Source organism: Siphateles boraxobius, unplaced genomic scaffold (genome assembly GCF_051911475.1).
Source record: "Siphateles boraxobius isolate OS27281-9 unplaced genomic scaffold, OSU_SipBor_1 6, whole genome shotgun sequence".
Lineage (NCBI taxonomy): Eukaryota > Metazoa > Chordata > Actinopteri > Cypriniformes > Leuciscidae > Siphateles > Siphateles boraxobius.
In genome coordinates, this window is record NW_027509186.1 from 39,158,502 (window position 1) to 39,171,189 (window position 12,688).

The window sequence follows — 12,688 nt, forward strand, 5'->3', positions numbered from 1 at the left end:
GTATCTCTTTTTTAGTTTTGGAGAGGTACTCGGTCCAACATGTCTCTCCAATGAGAATGTGTTCAGCTGGTGTTGAAGTGAGAAAGGGTCCCACTGAAAGAACTTTCAGAGGCTCCTGGGGTATATGGTAGTCGCAGCCTTTGGCTTCCTCCATATGTGACCGCTTCAGCGCTAGCTTCACGATCGAGTCCCGAGGTGACCGTGGCAGAGCAGCTCACCCTGTGTGACTATAGTTCATCCCGGTCTGCTGCCAAACCCTCCTCAGCAGAGGGGCCATGTACAAAGGGCGTGTTTTAACGGGGGCCTGGGCGACCCCCGACTACACGGGCATTCGTGCCTCGAGTTGTTAGACATTGCGGGTGTCACAAACTCTCCCGTCACCTCCTCCTTGGAGTCAGACGCTTCTGAGGGCGCCTTGTTCCACTCCTCCCGCTTACTCAATCGTGCCGCCGTCGAGCCTCACGACAGTTATAGCCAGGGCAAGTGGAGACTCCATCCCCTGGGTCCGCTGGGTCTTGACCATTCCGGGGCCGCTCAATTGCCCCCCCGGTTTTATTTTTCCGCCAGTGTTTGGGTAAACCGAGCGGACTACCCTTGGACAAACACTGGACCTCAGCTGCCCCGGGGGCCCGCAGAATACGTTTAACCCCAGTGAGCCTTCTAAGAAGTGACTGCGACTCAGGGTCGCCTTGCGCCTGCTCAAGTCAGTGAGATCATCACACTTCATGTTGAGCAGAGTTGCTCCTGAAACTCAGTGAAGTTCATCGCACTCAGGTGTTGAGCAGCAATGCTCCTGTAGCTCAGTGAGTCCATCACAGGTAGCTCAGTGAAATCATCACACGCAGTGCTGAGCAGAAATGCTCCTGGTGCTCAGTGAAGTTCCTCGCACTCAAGTGTTGAGCAGAAATGCTCCTGAAGCTCAGTGAGTTTATCACACTCAGGTGTTGAGCAGTAATGCTCCTGAAGCTCAGTGAACTTGTCACACTCAAGTGCTGAGCAGAAATGCTCCTGTCGTTCAGTGAAATTCTTCGCACTCAAGTGTTGAGCAGAAATGCTCCTGAAGCTCAGTGAGTTTATCACACTCAGGTGTTGAGCAGGAATGCTCCTGAAGTTCAGTGAACTTGTCACACTCAAGTGCTGAGCAGAAATGCTCCTGTCGCTCAGTGAGGTTCTTCGTACTCAAGTGTTGAGCAGAAATGCTCCTGAAGCTCGGTGAGTTTATCACACTCAGGTGTTGAGCAGGAATGCTCCTGAAGCTCAGTGAACTTGTCACACCCAAGTGCTGAGCAGAAAACGCTCCTGAAGCCCAGTGATCTTCACATGTTGTGTTGAGCAATGCTCCTGTCTTTTGCGCCCGTCACTTGCACCTACGTGCCAAGTCAGGAGAGGAACAGGTCTTCATAGTTGCCCCTTATTGGCCCAACTAGACCTGGCTCCCATCAACAGCCTTCCTGACTTCCCCGGAAAACTCTTCGGGGGCGGGGCACGATGGCACACGCGTTCTTCCCCCGGGGATTCCGGGCGGTCTTACATCTGAACGCGGAGGTTCAGGTGGCTATCACAAGAATGTGTGATAGTTACCATCACTTCTGCGAGCACCCCCTAGAATGGGGTAGCGTGCTTACGCCTTTAGAAGTGGAACCTAGTCGTTGAGTGCGTCTTCTCTCCAGAGGAGATCCTGAAAGCTTTCGATCACTTCAGTGCTCTCTTTCCTGCAAAATGGGTTGCAGTAGGCTGTTTTCCTAAATCACCCTCAAAATGATGTTGCCTCGGTGTTTAAACAACGCTCATCGTGTTGCAGAAGTATGCAGAAGCACGTTCTGATCGCCAGGTACCTGAGGAGCAAGGTCTTGTAAATCCTTGTGTCCCTCTTTATCCTCTTGGGCCTTGTCCCTGGTGCGACTGCACTGCAGAGACCGCCCTTGAGCCACTGCAGGCAGTGAGTTAAAAATTCTGTAATATCAGTTCTCCTGCTCGCGTGGTCTCTACTAGAGGGTAGGGACTTGCTCGCTTTCGGTCAACGTATTGTGCCTGGAGTCTGGGCCGGCTAACTCTCACAAGCTGAGACCCCGGCTCGGATGGTGCCCAAGGTTCCTATCTCTCCCGTAATAGGAGCAGGTGGTGAGCCTGCAAGCGCTGCCCTGGAGGAGGCAGATCCAGCCCTGGCTTCTCTGTCCGTTCGCTTGGACGTGTACAGAATGCAAGTCATAGACCTCAGACCAGCTCTTCAAATATCTGTTGGAATTCAGCAGAGAGGGAAGGCTGTTTCCATGCAAAGTTGCACTTAGTGCTTGCCTTCATTTCGGCAAAGATCCGAGATGCAACATGTCCACTTAGGTGTTGAGCTCCTCTATGATGAGTGTAAAGTGCTCCGCCTGGGCGTTGACGATATACTTTGCTAAACAGATTCTAGAGTTGGGGGCTGGACGACACCTAGTTGAACCGCTGCTTCCCGTGGGCTCCCTTCTCATGAAGCCAGTTTCACCGTGAGCCCGGTTCAAGTGTCGGCTTGCTGCGCCATTCCCCTCCTATGGACTGGATACGTGCGCCTTTCTACTCCAGTTGAGTTCCCTTAAAATTGAACCCTGTTGAGTTCCTCCACACCCCTCCGACGTCGGACGTGCGGAACGTCTGGTGTTAGGCCTACCACTCGTAAGCAGTGTGGAACCTGTGTTAGGCTGGGTCCATATGTTGCGGTCCCTTCGGTGACCCCATATGTGTATTCTTCCACGATACGGCTCCCTGCGGTGAGCCCGTGTCTTCCCTCGGCAGAGTCTCTCTGCCGTCACTGTCCGGTGTGTCTCCCCCCGTCTTAGGCTGGAGCCACCCCAGTGACATTCCATAGGTTAGACTGCCCGGTTTCCGCCCAGTTCATATGTGTATTCTCCACATTACCTCCCTCTGGGTTGGATGTGGCTTCCGCAGCGTCCCTTCCTTCCAACATACGGGGAACGCTTTCCCAGTGGTCCTGTAGGAACAGCAGTGACTTCCCTGGCCTAAGCCCTGTCCTTCCCCGCCTTAAGTTTGCGGGGGCATCAGGAGGCTTTGGTTTAGGCACTGGAAGGTGGCAGCGTTAGTGGCGTGTTCAATGGTTGATCCCATTTCAGTCGGCGTCGACTACGTCCGACGTTATCGACTGAAAGGGAACGTCCTGGTTGCGTATGCAACCCACCGTTCCCTGAAGGAGGGAACGGAGGACGTAGTCCCCTTGCCACTACCGCTGGACCACCGCTGACCCCGGGTTACTCTCGGCTCCTCAGCGAAAAGCAACTAGTGCGTGCATCCACTTCCGTATTTATACCCGCGCCGCGGGGGCGGAGTGTGTGATGCGAATCACGCACGCCAATTACATTGGCTCGTTCAATAGTACTCGAAGAAGACAGGCTCTCTAGCGAGATCCCATTTCAGTCGGCGTCGACTACGTCCTCCGTTCCCTCCTTCAGGGAACGGTGGGTTGCATACGCAACCAGGACGTTCCAAAGTGCCTTGCCACATCAGTTTGGAACGCCTCTAAGAAATAATTAACTGAGGCTGTGGTGTGGTCACAGGTCAGATAAGTAGCAACAGGTAAAGGGGATGATTTTTTTTGGGGATTCCTGACCACCAACTCGTAAACATAAAAAGGAGGAGAGCCCTTCTCTTTTCGCATGATGCTGCCGGTCGCATCGAGATAAACAATGTCCTCCCGGCATCGCTCCTGATAAATTTCAATTCCCCTTTGTGACCACAGTAAAACACCTTTTGGTTCAAGCATGATTTTTTGAAGGACCTCATCAGGACTGTCTTTTTTTTTTTTTACCATTATTTGAAGACTTATTATCTCATTGCTGTGCTGCCGGCTTCTCTGACGTGCTTCCCAAGATATTGTTTTGAGGACATCTCGATTTGGAGCCTCATCCCTACAGCCAGACTCCATGACATCATCAGGGATTTTATACAGCTTGTCAAGAAACATGGCTCGTGGGGGTTGCCTTTGTAAGTCTTGACCCAGTGTGTTCCTGTCATTTGCTCTTACAGGCCTTCTTTTTAATTCTGTTAATTTGTGATAGCAATGTCCACCTTGGTAGTCTACTGTAGCTTTGAGGTTCTCTTCAGTTTCAACTGTAACTGTTACAGTGACAGGGCAATCTTCAAACCTACAGTATCCAAGACAGGAGAATTCAGGACTTGCTCGCATCAAACCCAAACCCTTCAGTCTGTGCCTTTTGAATGCGATGGAGCAGTACGGATGTATGGTCCTAAGTCCTTTCGCAATAACATTGGTCCACTGTAGTCCTTTAAAGCTTCTTTTTTTTCTCTGTTGCTTTAGTTTGTCCCACTCGTTTCTTTCAATGTAAAAGAACGATGGGTTCTTTGGAAGGCGGATTTTAATAAATCCATCTTCATCAGATGGATAACTAATGGAGCCCTAATGAAAAAATACAATGTTACTGCAACATCTGTCCTTTAAAGATGTTTTTTTACACTAATCTAATTTCATGTAGGATTGGCCAGGTAAGATTGCATCACACACACAAAAATTACATGTTGTTGATTTAGATGATTTAAAGAGTTTAGACAATTCTTCTACTCCTAAGCAATGAATGAATGAATTGTTTTCTCATCTACACTACAAAGCACATGACTAACTGGCTCTGGTGATTTGTGTCCATGGTCATCAGCAGCAGTTCCACTGGCCTCAGACGGCAATGGAGACAGGGAATATTCTGGCTGGCGCTTTGATAGAAAGACAAGCGACATTTTGCATTAGAGGGAAGGAGGCCATATAAGACAAATTTATGAATAAAAACAGTGATGACTAACTGGCTCTGGAGATTTGTGTCCATGGTCATCAGCAGCAGTTCCACTGGCCTCAGACGGCAATGGAGACAGGAAATATTCTGGCTGGCGCTTTGATAGAAAGACAAGCGACATTTTGCATTAGAAGGTAGGAGGCCATATAAGACAAATTTATGAATAAAAACAGTGATGACTAACTGGCTCTGGAGATTTGTGTCCATGGTCATCAGCAGCAGTTCCACTGGCCTCAGACGGCAATGGAGACAGGGAATATTCTGGCTGGCGCTTTGATAGAAAGACAAGCGACATTTTGCATTAGAAGGTAGGAGGCCATATAAGACAAATTTATGAATAAAAACAGTGATGACTAACTGGCTCTGGAGATTTGTGTCCATGGTCATCAGCAGCAGTTCCACTGGCCTCAGACGGCAATGGAGACAGGGAATATTCTGGCTGGCGCTTTGATAGAAAGACAAGCGACATTTTGCATTAGAAGGTAGGAGGCCATATAAGACAAATTTATGAATAAAAACAGTGATGACTAACTGGCTCTGGAGATTTGTGTCCATGGTCATCAGCAGCAGTTCCACTGGCCTCAGACGGCAATGGAGACGGGGAATATTCTGGCTGGCGCTTTGACAAAATTTATAATCATGGTGTATAAAATTAATGTCAAAAAGTACAGATAAGGGGATGTTAGGTCTTGCTGTGACTGTGTGTATAATATTGAAAAAAACAAAACAAATATAATGCCTAGCAAACATAACATTGCTGCATTTTTTTATGAGAAATTACAATAAACTTTTATAAGAAAATAAGGTATTGTAAACTCAATATAACAATCTTCATAACTGGTGATAATCAGCAAGAGGTGTTTTATATTTCTCTCTCTCTCTATCTGTGTGTGTGTGTGTGTGTGTGTGTGTGTGTGTGTGTGTGTGTGTGTGTGTGTGTGTGTGTGTGTGTGTGTGTGTGTGTGTGTGTGTGTGTGTGTGTGTGTGTGATTTGTAATAATTTGAAGTCAGGAATCATGCTTTGAAAGACAGACAGTGAAACAAAGAAATGCTCACCTTTTTAAATATAATTTTCAGTCTATATCGACTGTTTTTGGTGTTTGCAATGCCAAGTGCAATGCACACTTGTCCCCAGAAGCCCTCCTTATGTGTGACAGTGTCATCGTAATTGATGAGATTCTTTTTTACGAGTTCAACTGTCTCCACAATTTCATCGTCAACTATACGTTTGGTTTTGTTCTATTGGTGAAAAAAGGCATTGATAAAAATAAAGAACATAGTTGCACATAGTTTTTGGACTAAATGTACTTTCTGGGATGGATGGTAAACGACTGAATTACTCACCCCAAATTGTTACGTGTGGGTTTTGCTGTGTCTTGTATTTCACGTGATTCCTTGTTTGTCATGTGACCCTGCCATGTGTCTTGTCTTTTGTTGTTGTTGCTCAGTGTCCACAGGTGTTCCTCGTCCATGTTTATTAGTCTCCCCAGGTGTTTCTTATTAACCACGCCCCCTTGTTATCTTGTTTAGCTTGTTTGTCTGTGTATTTAAACCCCTGTGTTTCAGTTGTTGGCTGTCGGTTGTTGTTTTATGTTACTCCTGTCCTGTTCTGAGTTCCCTGGATTTCCTGTTTTTGTATTTGTTTAATTAAATGTGCTTGCAATTGGATTCACTCTCCGTTTCATTCCTGACTGGATGTAACACAAATAGCTTGAATGAGTGCACTCTGGATAAAATAAAAAGGGAAGACATTAGGAAGACAGCTTTCGTACATATTCTAGTCACATTTTAGAATACTGTTCCATCAGTAATGAATAATTACACAGGAACAAATAAGTAATGCTCTATTAACATTCTATAAACTACTATTAACTTAAAAAGAAACTCTAATTAAGGAATTAGTCATTAATAGTGCTTAGTGAAATGTGGTAGTTCACTATTAGCTAATCTGGATCAGTAGCATAAAGTAAAAACCTTTCTAAAACCTCCATGCAATAATAAGGAGTTATTAACCTTTTCACTTAAAAATACTGTTCCAAGTAGTTAAATCCCTCTGAATGGTTTGTTAATATTTGAGTCATTAATTGGTTTACCAAGTAGATGAAAAAATGTGTTTTTATTAGCTAATAGGAACTACCACATTCAACTAAGCACTATTATGCTACTTAATAATTCATTAATCAGTTTTTTGTTAGATAATAGTTGCTTAGATAATAGTTGCTAATACAATGTTGATATAGCGTTACTCGTTTGTTATTGTGTAGTTATTCATTAATGATGGAACAGTAGCTACTCTATAGTGTTACCCCATAGGCTACTACATCAGTTTAAAAGGTTAGCACTGTAATTACATTTAGGTGATAGCGTTAACAAAACAAAACAAAAAGTTTCTATTTGAAATGATTATGGCAATTAATTGAATCAAAGACTGGCCTAAGTAAATAATTTCTATTTCATTATTCCTTAGTCTCTACTGAATAATAATAAATTGCATGACATTAGACAGACCTCGGAGAAATAGGAGAAATAGCATATAGCCTAGGCCTACATGGTTGAATGGTGCTACGTACAATCTCATTGCCGTAATTATGTTACTCAAATGTCCCAAATTTCAGCTCTGTAAAGCAAATGGGGCTTATACGTGTAATATAATATGCATTCACCCTTGCTCTTTCTTCGACATCTTTTCCTTCCTCGATTGCTGCAAGCTTAGATTTTTTTTGTGTTTACCAAGCAACATCTATAATTACTGTCTTTAACTTTTAATCGTGCGGTTGTTGCCCTGCTATAAGATGCCAATTTAGGCTTCGCAGGTGCCTGTTTGGAACTTATTCGATTTTTGCTCTTTTGACATTTTGCACGTTGCAAAATACTCAGCATAAATATATAATAATACAATATTTTGTATAATAAATAAATACAATAAATACAAAACACTTTTAGACATAATAACCATTCATTTTAAATATAATGGCAATCATAAAGGTCCAATCTCAAGTAGACATGAATACAGTGTTTCTTGTTTACAAGATATAAAAGTAATGTAGTTTACTTAATTTTGCATTATTGCTTTAATACAAAGTTTTCTTCGCGAAATGTGACATGTATAAAGGTTTTTTTATTTATTATTATTATTTTTTTAAGTTAATGTACTGAACCACTTTCACTGACGTTAAACTTCCAGTCTTAAGACGATTTGGCTCCCTCCGGTGGACAACAGCTACCACCTGTCCAAATATATGTAACTGTGTTTTATATTAAGTATTGTGTAGGCCTATTAAGCTTAGGCTTTACATTATGTAGTTTAGAAAATATTATCCAACACAAAACTGACGGGGAAAAACACGTAAGATAGAAAATCTATTGGCTAAGCACAATGGACAGCGTCAGTTATTTGTTCAGAGCAGTTTTAAGGCTCTAATGTCATGAGGCATGATCAAGGATACAAATATGTGTTTATAATATTATGTGATATTTAGTGAGTAAAACTTATACACAATTATTATAGGAACACGAAGAACTAAATGAGGAAACATTCAATAGCAGTGTTATAACCAACCTTTGACAGACAAACCAGTCCTACAGGCAACATGGGAAATGACAGAACTTTTTATAGATTAAAGTACATAATTTTATGTGATTGATAAAGATGTATTTACATGTCAGTGTTACATATCACAACAACATTTATATTGCACACTTAATGTCCACCACAGAGAGATTTGTGTCCAAAAACATTTACAATCGAAAGACACAAGCACAAAAGGAATAGGCATAAAAGTCTCTTCATGGATTTGTTCACAACTGATGTCATTTTCCAAATTAACATCATGACAGATAATTCGACATGGTACAACATCTGCCATTTCCACTGCCTTGCGCATTGTTGCTTGTGACTGAAACAAAAACAAACAAACAAACATGGAAATTATTTGTATTATTCATCAATGACAAAAAACACATGTACTGAAGTTTTTAAAGGCAATTTATTTTGTAATACAACATCAGAATGTCCTGAAACTGTGCAGGTGTCACGGTCAGAAGGTGTACTCTCCATCTGAGGTGAAATTGGGCAGTGTAAACTAGGATTTTTTTTTAGTGACTTCTGAATGTAAAGCCAAAACAGTGCATTTATGAACTTTGGAGGGCTCTTATTTTGTAATACAACATCAGATTTTCCTGAAACTGTGCAGGTGACACGGTGAGGTGGTGTACTCTCCATCTGAGGTGAAATTGGGCAGTGTAAACTAGGATTTTTTTTTAGTGATTTTCTGAATGTAAAGCCAAAACAGCATATTTATGAACTTTGGAGGGCTCTTATTTTGTAATACAACATCAGATTTTCCTGAAACTGTGCAGGTGACACGGTGAGGTGGTGTACTCTCCATCTGAGGTGAAATTGGGCAGTGTAAACTAGGATTTTTTTTTAGTGATTTTCTGAATGTAAAGCCAAAACAGCATATTTATGAACTTTGGAGGGCTCTTATTTTGTAATACAACATCAGATTTTCCTGAAACTGTGCAGGTGACACGGTGAGGTGGTGTACTCTCCATCTGAGGTGAAATTGGGCAGTGTAAACTAGGATTTTTTTTTTTGGTGATTTTCTGAATGTAAAGCCATTAAGCCAAAACAGCGCATTTATGAACTTTGGAGGGCTCTTATTTTGTAATACAACATCAGAATGTCCTGAAACTGTGCAGGTGTCACGGTCAGAAGTTGTACTCTACATCTGAGGTGAAATTGGGCAGTGTAAACTAGGATTTTTTTTTTTAGTGATTTTCTGAATATAAAGCCAAAACAGCGCATTTATGAATTTTGGAGGGCTCTTATTTTGTAATACAACATCAGAATGTCCTGAAACTGTGCAGGTGTCACGGTGAGGTGGTGTACTCTCCATCTGAGGTGAAATTAGGCAGTGTAAACTAGGATTTTTTTTTTAGTGATTTTCTGAATGTAAAGCCAAAACAGCATATTTATGAACTTTGGAGGGCTCTTATTTTGTAATACAACATCAGATTTTCCTGAAACTGTGCAGGTGACACGGTGAGGTGGTGTACTCTCCATCTGAGGTGAAATTGGGCAGTGTAAACTAGGATTTTTTCTTTTTGTGATTTTCTGAATGTAAAGCCAAAACAGCATATTTATTAACTTTGGAGGGCTCTTATTTTGTAATACAACATCAGATTTTCCTGAAACTGTGCAGGTGACACGGTGAGGTGGTGTACTCTCCATCTGAGGTGAAATTGGGCAGTGTAAACTAGGATTTTTTTTTAGTGATTTTCTGAATGTAAAGCCAAAACAGCGCATTTATGAACTTTGGAGGGCTCTTATTTTGTAATACAACATCAGAATGTCCTGAAACTGTGCAGGTGTCACGGTGAGGTGGTGTACTCTCCATCTGAGGTGAAATTAGGCAGTGTAAACTAGGATTTTTTTTTAGTGATTTTCTGAATGTAAAGCCAAAACAGCGCATTTATGAATTTTGGAGGGCTCTTATTTTGTAATACAACATCAGAATGTCCTGAAACTGTGTAGGTGTCACGGTGAGGTGGCGTACTCTCCATCTGAGGTGAAATTGGGCAGTGTAAACTAGGATTTTTTTTTTAGTGATTTTCTGAATGTAAAGCCAAAACAGCGCATTTATGAACTTTGGAGGGCTCTTATTTTGTAATACAACATCAGAATGTCCTGAAACTGTGCAGGTGTCATGGTGAGGTGGTGTACTCTCCATCTGAGGTGAAATTGGGCAGTGTAAACTAGGATTTTGTTTTTAGTGATTTTCTGAATGTAAAGCCAAAACAGCATATTTATGAACTTTGGAGGGCTCTTATTTTGTAATACAACATCAGATTTTCCTGAAACTGTGCAGGTGTCACGGTCAGAAGGTGTACTCTCCATCTGAGGTGAAATTGGGCAGTGTAAACTAGGATTTTTTTTTTAGTGATTTTCTGAATGTAAAGCCAAAACAGCGCATTTATGAACTTTGGAGGGCTCTTATTTTGTGATACAACATCAGAATGTCCTGAAACTGTGCAGGTGTCATGGTGAGGTGGTGTACTCTCCATCTGAGGTGAAATTGGGCAGTGTAAACTAGGATTTTTTTTTTAGTGATTTTCTGAATGTAAAGCCAAAACAGCGCATTTATGAACTTTGGAGGGCTCTTATTTTGTAATACAACATCAGATTTTCCTGAAACTGTGCAGGTGACACGGTGAGAAGGTGTACTCTACATCTGAGGTGAAATTGGGCAGTGTAAACTAGGATTTTTTTTAGTGATTTTCTGAATGTAAAGCCAAAACAGCGCATTTATGAATTTTGGAGGGCTCTTATTTTGTAATACAACATCAGATTTTCCTGAAACTGTGCAGGTGACACGGTGAGGTGGTTTACTCTCCATCTGAGGTGAAATTGGGCAGTGTAAACTAGGATTTTGTTTTTAATGATTTTCTGAATGTATAGACACAACAGTATATTACTATTTTAGGATGGATAGATGGATGGATCGATAGATAGATAGGTAATTATAAATAGACAGATACATAAATATACAGACAGACAGACAGACAGACAGACAGATAGATAGATAGATAGATAGATAGATAGATAGATAGATAGATAGATAGATAGATGATAGATAGATAGATAGATAGATAGATAGATAGATAGATAGATAGATAGATAGATAGACAGACAGACAGACAGACAGACAGACAGACAGACAGACAGACAGACAGACAGATAGATAGATAGATAGATAGATAGACAGACAGACAGACAGACAGACAGACAGACAGACAGACAGATAGATAGGCAGGATAGATAGATAGATAGATAGATAGATAGATAGATAGATAGATAGATAGATAGATAGATAGACAGATAGATAGATAGATAGATAGATAGATAGATAGATAGATAGATAGATAGATAGATAGATAGATAGATAGACAGACAGACAGATAGATAGATAGATAGATAGATAAATAGACATAGATAGATAGATAGATAGACAGACAGATGATAGATAGACAGATAGAGAGACAGATAGATAGACAGACAGATGATAGACAGATCGAGAGAGAGAGAGAGAGAGAGAGAGAGAGAGAGAGAGAGAGAGAGAGAGAGAGAGAGAGAGAGAGAGAGAAGAAAGAAAGAATAAATTAATGTGAAATAGCCTTCGCCGGAAGATCAATTGTTTTCAATCCAGATGACGGTCTGACAGTCTTACCGTGATAGCCAGTGTATACGCGCACCACGAAATATAGGGGCGGCTAGTTTGACCGCTCATTTCGAGGTGGCGGCTGGCTTTACCGCAGTCCAAATCCTCAAGTCTCTTTCCAGGTTTGGTTTCACAGGTAAATACAATAATAATGTATTATCTGTCAAAATGACTGAAATCACTTAAAAATAGTATCACGCAATGCTGAAGTAAAACATTTTTTTATTATTAATAATACAGATTACCACAGTGATATTTAACCGACGGATTACTTACAGAAACTTACATAAATCAGTCCACAATAGAAACAGTCCAGGGCAGGCAGCAAAGAATCACGAAGAGAATAAACAGTCCAAGAGTCATCCACGGGAAGACAAAACCACAGGCAGAAACGCTCAGAGATGTTCACCAGGGCAAAACAAAACTTCACAATGAGGATCTTCTTCTTCTTCTGTTGTTTACATGGCGGTTGGCAAGCCAACGTAAAGGTGCATTGTCCGCCACCTACTGGATTGGAGTAAGAAGCACTACTTGGTAGAATACACTTGTTGCAAAAAAAAAAAGAAAAGAAAAAGAAATTATATATATAATAATAAATAAATTATATATTTTTTACTCCTTTGCCAGTTTATCAGCTTCCTCATTCCCCTTTATCCGACATGGGCTGGAACCCAC

General features: G+C 41.7%; 1 protein-coding gene across 1 annotated transcript in view; it reads right to left on the minus strand.

The window, feature by feature from the left end:
- The window catches only part of LOC143715442 (uncharacterized), a 50,848-nt gene extending 38,381 nt beyond the window's left edge, over positions 1 to 12,467 (minus strand). The window contains exon 1 of the mRNA XM_077207245.1: positions 12,300 to 12,467. The gene's annotated coding sequence lies outside the window, so the exon portion shown is untranslated. The remainder of the gene's footprint in view (positions 1 to 12,299) is intronic.
- Between the last annotated feature and the right edge of the window lie 221 nt (positions 12,468 to 12,688).